Here is a 13,107-nt window from a genome sequence, read left to right on the forward strand (position 1 = left end):
CGAAACGACTGGAAGCTGTTTTTTTCCACCCTGCCCGTTCAAAAGTTTATAATCCAATCGCAGACCTGCTCGTTAGGTATTATCCAAAACAATGAAAACTTGCAGCGTAATTGGCTGGATCTCTCCAAGAGATCACGTTTCCAGAAACACAACTTGCTTTTTTTTGTGCATGGCGCTTTTATATCTCTATCTGATGTATGTGATGTTTTGCTGCTTGCTATCAATGGAGCCAAACACTGGTCACAACTTGTGTATTATTATATATATATTATAAATGCAGTATCTGGTTATGTCAATTTGTGTTCTGTGCACTCTATATCCTTCTGTTTTAACTTCGTTATTTATAAATTGTCAATTGACTAATTTGTCCAAGTATGTTTCATATTCTTTATATTCAGCATCTGTTTTTTAGGTACTTCTGACACGAATAAAGAAGAGCATTTCCTCTGATGACGTAGAGGTTAAGTTGTTGGACAGAGTAATTTTTTATTATAGTGTATTACTAGTTACCAACTGTGGTGTGCGTACTGTAAGACCTTCGGTACACACACCATCAAATTATTTGACTTGTCACTCTAATGAAGTAGGAGAGTGTCAGCAATATGTCTCGTGGTCTTATTGTAGCGTGTTTATCTTCTGCCGTTAGGTCAGACGATAGAAATGCCACTTGCACACTTAGAATAGCAGATTGACGGTGACCAACTTTAAACAGAACTTGATTAATTTTCACACACATTTATTAAAATAATTATAATCATAAACCTTACTTAACTTGATTCCGGATGCTATTTACAATTGACAATCTGAAGTTCCTTTGGTCTTGGTACGTTACTCTTATTCTCACATATCTCTGATACTTGACAAAGTGTCTATACATTTCTCTTCATGGCTATGTACAGGAATATGATAATCTTATTAGGCGCAGACTGAAACTTGACTATAGACTGGTACAGACAAATGCAGACTGACTAATCGGAGGTCTGTACACTCGTTATAATACCTCGAGCGTTCAGGTATCACTGCGCAAGTGTGATCCGCGAGGAGAAAAGGTTCTACGTTAGCAACAATCTCATTGGCTGCGAGACATATTAATATGCGGATCGGCGGAAGCAGAATTTGGTCCGTCTCTAAGATAGCGCCATCTCGTAGTGCGGAGATGGATGAGCGCTGCGCCTGCGCTGTTGTGCTTAGCAGGGCGTGCTCTGGTGGGAAAGTTGTGTACACACTGACTACGCGGAACTACGAACACAACACCAACGTAATTGCTTTGGATGTAACACACCTAAGATTCTAGTAATAAAATCCAAACAACAGTACCACACCCCATTTCCAGTCTTGTCCATTCGAGCTAGTTCTCTGTTGCCAACTGCTCCGTTACCGACGGAACATTATAAATTCTAATCATCCTTCTTCCCTAAGGATGTTTCACATTTGTATATTTGTTTCAACATTTAAGAGGAAAATGAATATTGCTGATAAGAAGCAAAGATATTATATGTTGGAGCTTTCACAATTAATTCGAAACGGCACATGTATCTACAACGTGTGATCAGAAAGTAATGCAACTGGTTGTTCCCAGATGCTCCTAATGGCCCAAGAGTTACCCTGACGGTGGGGAATGGTGGAGGGGCGTACCAGTTTTCCAATGCTGCCTTCCGCAGTTCGCTCCGAGCTGTGGAAGTGTCAGCATTATTGTTTGCATTAACTCTTGTTCAGTGCTTCTGTCATCTGCAAGATGCAGTCAACTTTGGAGCAACGCTATTCAATCAAGTTTTGTTCAGAATTTAAAAAAAAACTGTGGCTGAAACTTGCAAAATGATTCAAGAGGCCTACGGAGAATCTTCTATGTCTTACGCGCAGGTTTCCAGGTGGCTAGAATAAACGAGGGCCGGGAAAAGTTTACTGATGAAACACTCCTGGACAGCCATTACCAAGTTCAGTGCCCAGTAACGTGACCAGTATAGATGTGTTGATGAGTCTGACAGATGTATGAGTGTTTATAGGATAACAGATGTGCTAAACATGTCATAAGGGGCTATGTTTAACATCATTTCCAATGATTTGAACATGTGTAAAGTTTGTGCCAAATTGATTCCAAAATTGTTGAGTGACAAGCAGAAGCGCAACCATTTGGAGTTCGCAATAGGACTTGTGGAATGACTGGAAAGAGACCGAAATTTTTTAGTCAACGTCGCCACCGGCCCCAAATCTCAGAATGGCACACTCCCATGTCTCCCAAGCGCATGAAAGAAAGAAGTGAGCAAATAGAAAATGAAAACCATGCTCATCACCTTCTTCGATGCAGAAGACATTCCATTCGAAGTTCGTCCCTCATGGAACGACTGTGTAAAAAGACTAGCAGGTTGCGTCACCCGCACAATGCACATGCCCACTTTAATGCGGACGCTGCATCAGGACAACGCACCATGCCACACCACTCTGCTGAGTCGGGAGTTCCTAACGAAGCGCAACTTGGCAATGCTGCCGCAGCCATCGCACATTCCCGACATGGTACCGTCAGACTTCTTCCTGTTCCCGCACATCAAAACTAAGATGAAGGGGCGCCGATTTTATACCATTCCGTACATCCAAAAGCGGGCGTCATATACTCTAAAGGCATGGGGGAATCGCTGGAAGAAGTGCATCGCTGCTCAAAGCAACTACTTTGAAAAGTTTTAATAGATTGTACAATTTGGATCAATAAATTTTGTTATACAAACACAACTGCATTACTTTTTTATCACTTTTTTATGTTACTAAACCAATATTCTGGAACTAATGCCAGTTGCTGGTTGCATATGTAAGGGCTTCTAGGGGTAATTGACAGATTTTAAAACTTTAAAATGCTGTCATAATCTCCTCTTTATAAAATGTAATCTTATTTTAAAGGCTTAACACAGCAGGACAAGTATTACTGGTAGAAACTGTCTGTCTTGAGAAGCATAACTGACGGCCCGCAAACGCCCAGACTTTATTCATTTGCGAATGTGACGCTTTAATGACTTCCAACAAACTTTACATATAATTTCAAACATTTTTTCTCGCTAGTACTCCAGCACAAAATGAAGAAAACTAAAAAGTTTATATTTTCGCTGTTCATGCAGCCAAACTTTAGAATCAGGCATGACGTTTTAATTTATTACTTCTTTACTACCCGCTCACTGAATGCACCTGGAAAATTATGTCATTGCACGACGCATAGTTCACGAGATATGACGTCATAAACTTTTTTAAATACGTGAGAAAGTAGTCCCGCTTAAAATGATGAACAGTAGAACTTCAACATCAGGCGTGACGTTTCCATGTATTACTTTAGGGGAAACGGGAATACGGATAACTGTATGCGCAACAAACTGTTCCCATAAATGTCTATACATACATATATTTCAGCACAAAGAAAGATACACATGTACACTGAACAAGGTACAAACTACAAAGTCTGAATGGAAAATTAACATGGCGGTTCGTCAGAGCAGTTAGAGTTCAAAGATAATGCTTTACGTGGACGATGTGACCTATCGACGCCACAACTTCTTCACTACCTCTATTCGCAAAACACTTTGTAGACAGTATGTACATACAATATTGAACATACTCCAAAATTGTATCATTATACGACACGTAGTTCAGGAGATATGACACCATAAACATCGAGATGTGTTGAAAATAACTTTCAGTTAAAATGGTGCGCATACTAGCCCGACTATACTTATCCAGTGTTTCATAGAGAGAGCATTTAACGACTTCTAAAAAAACTTCAAGCGTGATTTCAAACCTTTCCTAAACTTTTCCCACTTACACACTTGAAGTCAAATATTTCACACAATAATTCATTTTCAAAGTAATCAGACATTTATAAACATGGGAGTTCGATTTTTTAAGGAGTCGACGGTGTACTGTTAAGATAACATTACGCAAATGAACGAATACTATTTCATTTCTGAAAGTACTTCTTCTATAAAACGTCAGACCCAAATAATTACCGCCAGAGATGGAAGACGAGCAGAAACAAAAACACAAAAAGTGGCTAATTGTGAAATCAACCGCATGTGGAGCGAGTAGGAATTGCCTTAATACATTAGCTTTTTCCCATTCCATAATTCTAACACGTAAGACTGAAAGTGTCTTGTGGTGGTAACAGTGAATAAAGCATTCTCAGGTAAACACACGCGTCAAGATGTTACAATACCACGAGCATCTGACCAAGTACCTTTTGCCATTGCCAAGTGGAATGACTGTTGACCGGTTGCTGGTATGTTTTTATTTGCTATAGCTTCTGGCTGTAACATCACTGGCGCCTGTAGTATCGCCATATACGACAAGCATTTGACTCCGCGTTTTATGCGCCCGCTTCAATCTCACGACAGATGGATCGCAGGGCATGGTGGGCTATAGGCCACTGTCTCTGTTAAGGGTGTGGTCGGAGATTTTTATTTCAATGGCTTCTTTAATCACACTGTCCCAGAAACCGCAAGTGCAAACTACAACAGAAGTTTCATCAAATTTGATCTGGTGGCCATTTTCATTAGCATGCTCAGCTGAATCGTAGTTTCCGTTTGTGCGACACAGGACTGGCCACACTCGCTAATATCATAAGACAGAACAGCTGGAGAGTTTATTACTTATTCCACACAAAATTGTATGCCCAAACAACATTCTCGTTCCTTGTCCTACAGATGCTAAAATCTGGCGGCTGAATTTTGTCTCCCTGCAGCTACACAATAGGCATGAGGCCTAGGCTCCAACATTCACTACGTGATTAAAAGTCTCCGGACACCCACAAAAACATATGTTTTTCATATTAGGTGCAATGCGCTGCCACCTACTGCCAGGTACCCCATATAAGTGATCTCAGTAGTCATTAGACATCGTGAGAGAGCAGAACGGGGCGCTCCGCAGAACTCACAGACTTCAAACGTTCTCAGATGATTGGGTGCCACTTGTGTCATACGTCTGTGTGCGAGATTTCCACCCTCTTAAACACCCCTAGGTCCATTGTTTCCGATGTGATAGTGAAGTGGAATCGTGAAGGGACACGTACAGTGCAAAAGTGTACAGGCTGACCACATCTGTTGACTGACAGAGACTGCCGACAGTTGAAGAGGGTCGTAATGTGTAATAGGCAGACATCTATCCAGCCCATCACACAGAAACTCCAAACTGCATCAGGATCCGCTGCAAGTACTATGACAGTTAGGTGGAAGGTGAGAAAACTTGGATTTCGTGGTCAAGTGGCTGCTCATAAGCCACACAATCACGTGGGTAAATGCCAAACAACACCTCACTTGGTGTAAAGAGAATATGCATTGGACGATTGAACAATGGAAAAATGTTGTGTGGAGTGACGAATCACGGTACACAATGTGGGTTTGGCAAATGCCCACTGAACGTCATTTGCCAGTGTGTTTAGTGCCAATAGTAAAATTTGGAGGTGGTGGTGTTATGGTGTGGTTGTGTATTTCATGGATCGGGCTTGCACACCTTGTTGTTTTGCGTGGCACTATCGCAGCACCGGCCTACATTGATGTTTTAAGCACCTTCTTGCTTCCCACTGTTGAAGAGCAATTCAGGGACTGCAATTGCATCTTTCAACACGTTAGAGCACCTGTTTATAATGCACGGCCTGTGGTGGAGTGGTTACACGACAATAACATCCCTGTAATGGACTTCCCTGCGCCGGCCGAAGTGGCCGTGCGGTTCTAGGCGCTGCAGTCTGCAACCGTGAGACCGCTACGGTCGCAGGTTCGAATCCTGCCTCGGGCATGGATGTGTGTGATGTCCTTAGGTTAGTTAGGTTTAACTAGTTCTAAGTTCTAGGGGACTAATGACCCCAGAAGTTGAGTCCCATAGTGCTCAGAGCCATTTGAACCATTTGACTGCCCTGCACAGAGTCCTGACCTGAATCCTACTTAACACTTTTTGGATGTTTTGGAACAATGACTTGCCAGTCATTTTCAGGCATGTGTCTGGATACGTTTGATCACATAGTGTAGGTCAAAACTATTGCTCAGTTCTTGATGCATAAAATGCAATATGTGATTGACCATGCCACTTCTCACAAGAAACAAAGTTGTCAGAAACGAACCACGAAGAAAAGATGGACCTTTTCTCGTTTTTAGTAAATGAAGTATTTATTATGCAGAGTTAAACACCTTCAGACCATTCATTGACAGTGCACTGTTGAAAAATTCTGCCAGATGTGCTTTTGGTCAACGGTGATCAATGAGGGCACCCATCCCTCACACCGCTTCTTCATAGCCAATTCTCCGTGCAAGGTATTATGCACTCAGTGAGTTGAGATGCCTACAGTCTCAGCAATCTCACGAATTTTTATTGATCAGTCTTGCATTATCATGTCATGGAGTTTGTCGATGGTTTCTTTTTGATGACATGAATTGGACAGCTCGAGTGCACCTGATCTTCGGTGCTTGTTCAACCATATTTCAATTCATTAATCCAAAATTAAATGATCTCCAATGATGGTGCAGAGTCCACATGAGCTTCATCCAATTCTGTTTTGATTTGTGCAGCAGTCCAAAGCTTCAAATGAAAATGTTTAGTAACAGCATGAAACATTGTTTTCTCAATTTTCAATCACAATCGACACACTGACCAATTCATACAGCTATCAACAATAACACTGTATGCTGTACATTGTTTAAATTCTTTATACAATCCTTGAAATAATCAAGCTTACCAACCACAAAGCCACAACAAAAATGTTCCATTCTTCCATGGAAATTTACCAGACTTATGAAACCACACTCGTACATCAGTCGCAGGACTTACCCATTCCTTGCCTTCATTTATGTTCAATTTCATCTTTTTTTTAAAGGAGTAAAACAAGACTCAAAGTGTTGTAGAAATACATTGCATCACAAAACAAAGTTAAGTACACAGATGAGGAGAAAATGAAATGAAATTTCACGAGTTTAGAGGGTATGTGATTTTATTTCTATGATTACAAAACTGAGTCCAGTTTACAAAGAATTTGTGTTGTGTTCACCAAATAAGCTTGTCATTCAACATAAAGGCCACAGGAAGTAGTTGCTATATTGAGGTGGCTTGCTGTGCATGCAGCAACTGACTTGTCACAGAGCAAAATGGAACTACAACAAAAATAATGTTTACAGTACTGGTAAATGACAATCATAATTTAATAAAAGCACTTGCCACATACTTAACTTTAGCATGATGATGAAGGATGGCAAGTTTGTCACAGTTCACTAACTATGAACACTGGCCTGTTCCTGAATCCAGTAGATGATGACTGACTAAACAAGTAGTATGTCAAGTCTGGGTCTGCTGGCGGTGACAGTATATAGCCCAGGTATTGTCTGTTGATAGATTCACAACTATGATAGCTCTGGCTGAATGAAGCCAAGTGTGCAGTTTTATCCACAATTGGCGGATCAAGGTTTGTTTGTGAACTATTTGTCTGGCATCAGCAGGCTGTAGTCCCTGTTTTGCAGATGATAACTATGGTGGATGGATAGTACTATCTGAAGCCTGTATGGGGAAAGCATAACATAATCTGAATTGTGTGTGATCACTACAGTGACTGACTCTTTGTGACACGACAATGGAGACTGGCCTTGCCACATGGCATCCTCTGTATGTACTGCTGTGTACCATATACGAGTATACTGGCTAACACAGTGATTTCGCAGTAAGAGCCCACTTATCAGCATGACGTTCAGGCAATGATTCAGTTGAGAAGGGTGTCATAAAGCCATTTTCATTTTCTCCTGAGGCAAGCTTGTCCACAGTTGTTGTAACTATCTGTCCAGCCTCATCCTACACATATTCTATCAGAACAGATGTGGAAGCATACAGACAGACATTTCTCCCTCACTCAGTTTGCGAGAGAAACAAGAAAGGGCATGACTAATGGTGATATGCAGTACCCTTTGGCACACACTGTATTCTGGTTTGTGGAGTAAGTATACTGATGTGCATTTGTGTTTTTTGAAGTGTCCCCATTTTGAAGGGTACACATTTTTCCAAATTTTATGTTTATTGGAACTTGGCAAAATCCAAACTCAGTTTGATGCATTAAGCAGTGCTGAAGAATGAAACAGCAGCAAGTAGCAAGCTGATTCCCATGGATGCAGAGGTTGTGACCAGATCATATGCCATTGTGACGAATCGAAAGAGTGGGGAAAGGAATGCGGGCCTTGAGAACAGACCTTACTCAGCAGTACATGCGTAGGGGAACCACTTGTGTTCTAGTATGAGGGTGGTTTGAAAAGTTCTTGGAACAGAATAGAAAAAAACTACTTACATTACTGAAACTTACTTTATTTTTCAATTTAGTCTCCATGTAGATTAATGCATTTGGTCCAACGATGTTCCATTGCCTTGATCCCATCTCGAAAATGAGTTTCCTCCAGGACATCAAAATAGTTGTCAACTCCTTTGAAGTGAATCTTTGTCCACCAACGAAAATTTTCAGTTTTAGGAAGAGATGGAAGTCTGACAGAGCCATATCGGGTGAATAAGGTGGGTGCAGCAACAATACATACCTTAGTTCATGTAATTTTGCCATTTCGATGGCATGTATGTGCGGGCGCGCATCAAGAGTCACATCTACATCTACATCTACATCTACTTTTATACTCCGCAAGCCACCCAATGGTGTGTGGCGGAGGGCACTTTACGTGCCACTGTCATTACCTTCCTTTCCTGTTCCAGTCGCGTATGGTTCGCAGGAAGAACGACTGTCTGAATGCCTCCGTGCGCGCTCTAATCCCTCTAATTTTACATTCGTGATCTCCTCGGGAGGTATTAGTAGGGGGAAGCAATATATTCGATACCTCATCCAGAAACGCACCCTCTCGAAACCTGGCGAGCAAGCTACACCGCGATGCAGAGCGCCTCTCTTGCAGAGTCTGCCACTTGAGTTTGTTAAACATCTCCGTAACGCTATCACGGTTACCAAATAACCCTGTGACGAAACGTGCCGCTCCATGTGATGATCTCGCCGAATCGTGAGAGTAATCGACGTGGAAAGTAGCTCCTTAGGGTAGTCACTGAACTGCGGGCTATACGGGCTCTAAACCCACCTTGCTGAAACCATATCACGTTTAGGTGGTAATGCCACTGTACCTGTGGGATGGAGAAATTGTAAGTCATGACCTCATAACGCTCGGAATTGATGCTCACTTGCCGTCAGTTGTTTTCTTGAAAAGGTATTGCCGAATCATTTCAAAGGACTGTCCAACAGCACACCAGACACTCTTCGGTCCACCCTGGACCTTTTCATGGATGAGCTCCGGGTTATTGTTCGAATAATATCGCAAGTTATGTTTATTGAAAAACCCGTTCAGACCAAAGTTTGCCTCATGTGACATCACAAGATTTGTTAGAAATGTTTCACCCTGATCAATTCTCCCAGGTAATGTTGGGCAGCAATTTCACTGTAAATATTGACCCTTTGCCGGCCGGTGTGACCGAGCGGCTCCAGGTGCCCCAGCCCGGAACCGCGCCCCCGCCACGGTCGCAGGCTCAAACCCCGCCCCGGGCACAGATGCGTGCCACGTCCCCAGGCCAGCCAGGTTCAAGCAGTTGTAAGTCCATGGGACCGACGACCCCAGATGTCAAGCCCCATTCTCTATAGAACCAGTCTCACGCTGTTGTTTCATTCACCTGGATATTGTCCTTCCGCCTGGAACAGGGAAATGGCGATTACTTCCGCAGAGCATTGCACGTTGGAGGGCCGCACTGCGTCACTACGCAGGTGTTCAAAATGGCTCTGAGCACTATGGGACTCAACTGCCGTGGTCATCAGTCCCCCAGAACTTAGAACCACTCAAACCCAACTAACCCACGGACACCACACACACCCACGCCCGAGGCAGAATTTGAACCCGCGACCGCAGCAACTGCGCGGCTCCGGACCGGAGCGCCCAGAACCACACGGCCACCGCGGCCGGCTACGCAGCTGTACTGGCCAGCGTTTCACACTGAATTCAATGGAATACTATGAGGGCCCGATTAAATGCACCATACGGCGTCAATACAATTCCATCTTAGCAGCGTGTCCAACCCAAAATATACTATTTCCCGTTGACTGCCTTGTATGTACGAGGGTGGGTTGGTAAGTGTAGTAAAAAAGCAATGAATCATGTTTCTTTCGTAAACACCTCGCCTTACGTCCCGAGGGTGTCCTTTGAGGGCTATACAGTTGGTCCAGCGATCCTCCAGCTGTTTCATTCCATCGGAAAAGTAGATTCTGTCAGACTCTGCAAAATACTCGTTGAATGCAACTACCACATCCTCATTTGACGAAAATTTCTTTCCAGCATGCCGAAAGTTTTAAGTTAGGAAATAGGAAGAAGTCACCTGGGGCTAAGTCTGGTGAATAGGGTAGATGAGAAACCAATTCCAGGCCATTTACATGCACTTTCGGCTTTGTTATCGCCGTTGTTTGGGATGATGCGTTATCCTAGTGGAAGATCACCTTACTGCGTTCCTACCTTGGCCTATGTTTCTTCAGCCAACGCAAGTTTCAAACGATACAAAAATTAAGGATAATAGAGTACAGTTATGGTTCTGCCGCTTCCCAAGTAATCTATGAGGGAGTTCTAAAAACCGGTGGCCATTACCTTACCAGCTGACCAAATGCATTATAAAAGACATCATACCCATCTTGCAGATAATTTTTTTTCATTTCTAATTCTTCAGTTAAAATGTGGCATACCATTTCAGATGACTTCTGGCAAGCATGAGCAATTCAATTGGTGATCCTCCATGAGCATTGTATGCACTTTTGCAAGGATTTCTGTAGTAGTGACACATCTTGGCCGACCACCGCGTGGATCATCATCTAACCTCTCCTGACCAAATTTAAATTCATTTGTCCACTTGGCAGCAGTTGAATATTTAGGAGCAGAGTCCCCCAGAGTATTATGGAAATTGGCATGAATGTCCTTTGCATTCATACTTTTCTTTATGGAGTACTTAATCACTGCTCGCGGAAACAACAACAGAGCCACCTTACTGCCACAGCTCTTTTCCAAGAGCACTGACATGGAAGTGTTTACAAGTAACAGCCCAAAAAATATCACCTGAATGACTCGTTGTGCTCGCGCTGACCTCTCGTGGTAATTCTGAGAACTTTTCAAACCACCCTCATACTTCTCAGGGAATCACGGTAGAACAGAGAAACTTGTATGAAGGTTTGGAACCGTGAGGGGAGTTTGTACTATGAACTCATGAGGATCCTATATCCAGTCACATTTGAATTTTTTTTATTTTTTATTTTTATTTTTATTATTATTATTATTATTATTTTTTTTTTTTTTTTTTGCATGTTACATAAGCTTTTTGCTTAGCTTTCTAGCAGAGTATGTGTTATATTGATGCAGTTGCCACTGGTTTGGTCATGTCCTGCACAAAGGAATCTTTGCCTGCTGACAACGAATAGACAATGAATAGTTATTGTTGTCATATTACGTGCGCATTTGGAGTAGCAAAGTTACAGTGGCAACAGTGTGTGTAAATCTGTTATTGTTGTTGGTCAGCCGCACTCGTGTGAGGCATGGATGTTCATAACTAATGGATTCAGTCTATTCTTGTCATGTTTCTATGGTCCCAGAGATTAAGTGTGAAGCAATTAATGCTGTATTGTGGGGCACAACACGTTGCTAGACTGTGTGTAATTAAAGTGGTTTGTATAAGTAATGATTTCAGTATTAAATCACATAATCTGTTATTCACTGGTAACTTATCATTTGAAACTGTCATAATCCACTTCTTAAAAATAACCAGAAAAATAAAGCATATGATGGGATATTTGGAGGTGACGAGGAGTAATACAGCATTGTCACTGATCCACCACCGATCCCATTGCATTATAAACTTCTGCAAGCTATATGACGCACACTGGCCTTGTGGAGAAACAAGTTTTCTTCGAAAAAGGCAAAAAAGCTGTAGTCTTCAAAGAAAGGCGGAAGATCAGTTCAGTTTCCTTCAGAAAAAAGGACTCTGGAAGGAAGGGAGGAGAGGCAAGAGAGGGGGCAGCAGGGGGAATGCAGTAGGCTTGAACATATCTCTATACTAAGCAACAGATCTGTAAAGCATTTCACATGAAAGCAGAATACAAGTACGAGATTTGGAAGGTGGGTCATACACTCAAGTGTACCACAATGTTGGATGGGTGACAAGTCAAGTGAAAGTGTAGACCAGATAAACAGTGCCACTCATCAGATAATCCTAGGAAATGACATAACAGCAGTAACATAAGTGGTCTGGTTGCATTTGTGTGCTGTTCATTGTAAGTAGCGACTCAACAAGAATTATAGAAGACAAATGTAATGCGACCCTCCACGAACTTGAGCGCTGGTGTCTAAGTGTTAAATTGTCACTAGCCCCTCACAAAACAACGTACCTCCTGCTGAAAGGGAACCTAATAAGAAACCCTAAAATAAAATTAAATGATTTAACAATTAGAAGTAGTGTAGTAACAAGATGTCTAAGGTATTTCTGGATGAACTTCGTAACTTTGCCAATGATGTAGAGGAAGCAGGCAGGAAAGGTACAAACGTAATGAATCAAATTATAACCATTGCAGATAGGCAATTTTGGCTTCCCTTTAAGACAATTAGAGTATATCATCAATCTATATAAACATCAGTCTTAGGATATGGTGCAAGCATCTGGCCTCAGACTGCAGCTAGTGAAGCCAGCCTCAGTAGTGAGAAGAGTTCAATGAGGTGTGCTACTAAGATTAATAGGGGCCTAAGGCACTACCACAAATGATGCTTTGTTAGTAATTTTAGGAGTATGCCCACTGGACTTGAAAATTAGGAAAAGGGAGTCTTTTACTGGTTAAAGAAAGGCAATCAAATGGAAGTATGAAGGGTGCTTGGAACTGAAGTCAGTTCGAAAAAGGCAATAAAGGATCACATATTACAACTGCAGCAAAATGAATGGGACACTTCAGACACTGACAGGACAACATATGATTTTCTTCTTAACATCAGGAAGAGATAAAAAATGAGATTTCTTAACCCATTGAGTGGACTGATACATTACCTGACTGGCCATGGCCCTTATGCCATGTATCTATACAAAATCAGAAGACAGATGAATGATAGCTGCACC

Source organism: Schistocerca serialis, chromosome 6 (assembly GCF_023864345.2).
Source record: "Schistocerca serialis cubense isolate TAMUIC-IGC-003099 chromosome 6, iqSchSeri2.2, whole genome shotgun sequence".
Classification (NCBI taxonomy): domain Eukaryota; kingdom Metazoa; phylum Arthropoda; class Insecta; order Orthoptera; family Acrididae; genus Schistocerca; species Schistocerca serialis.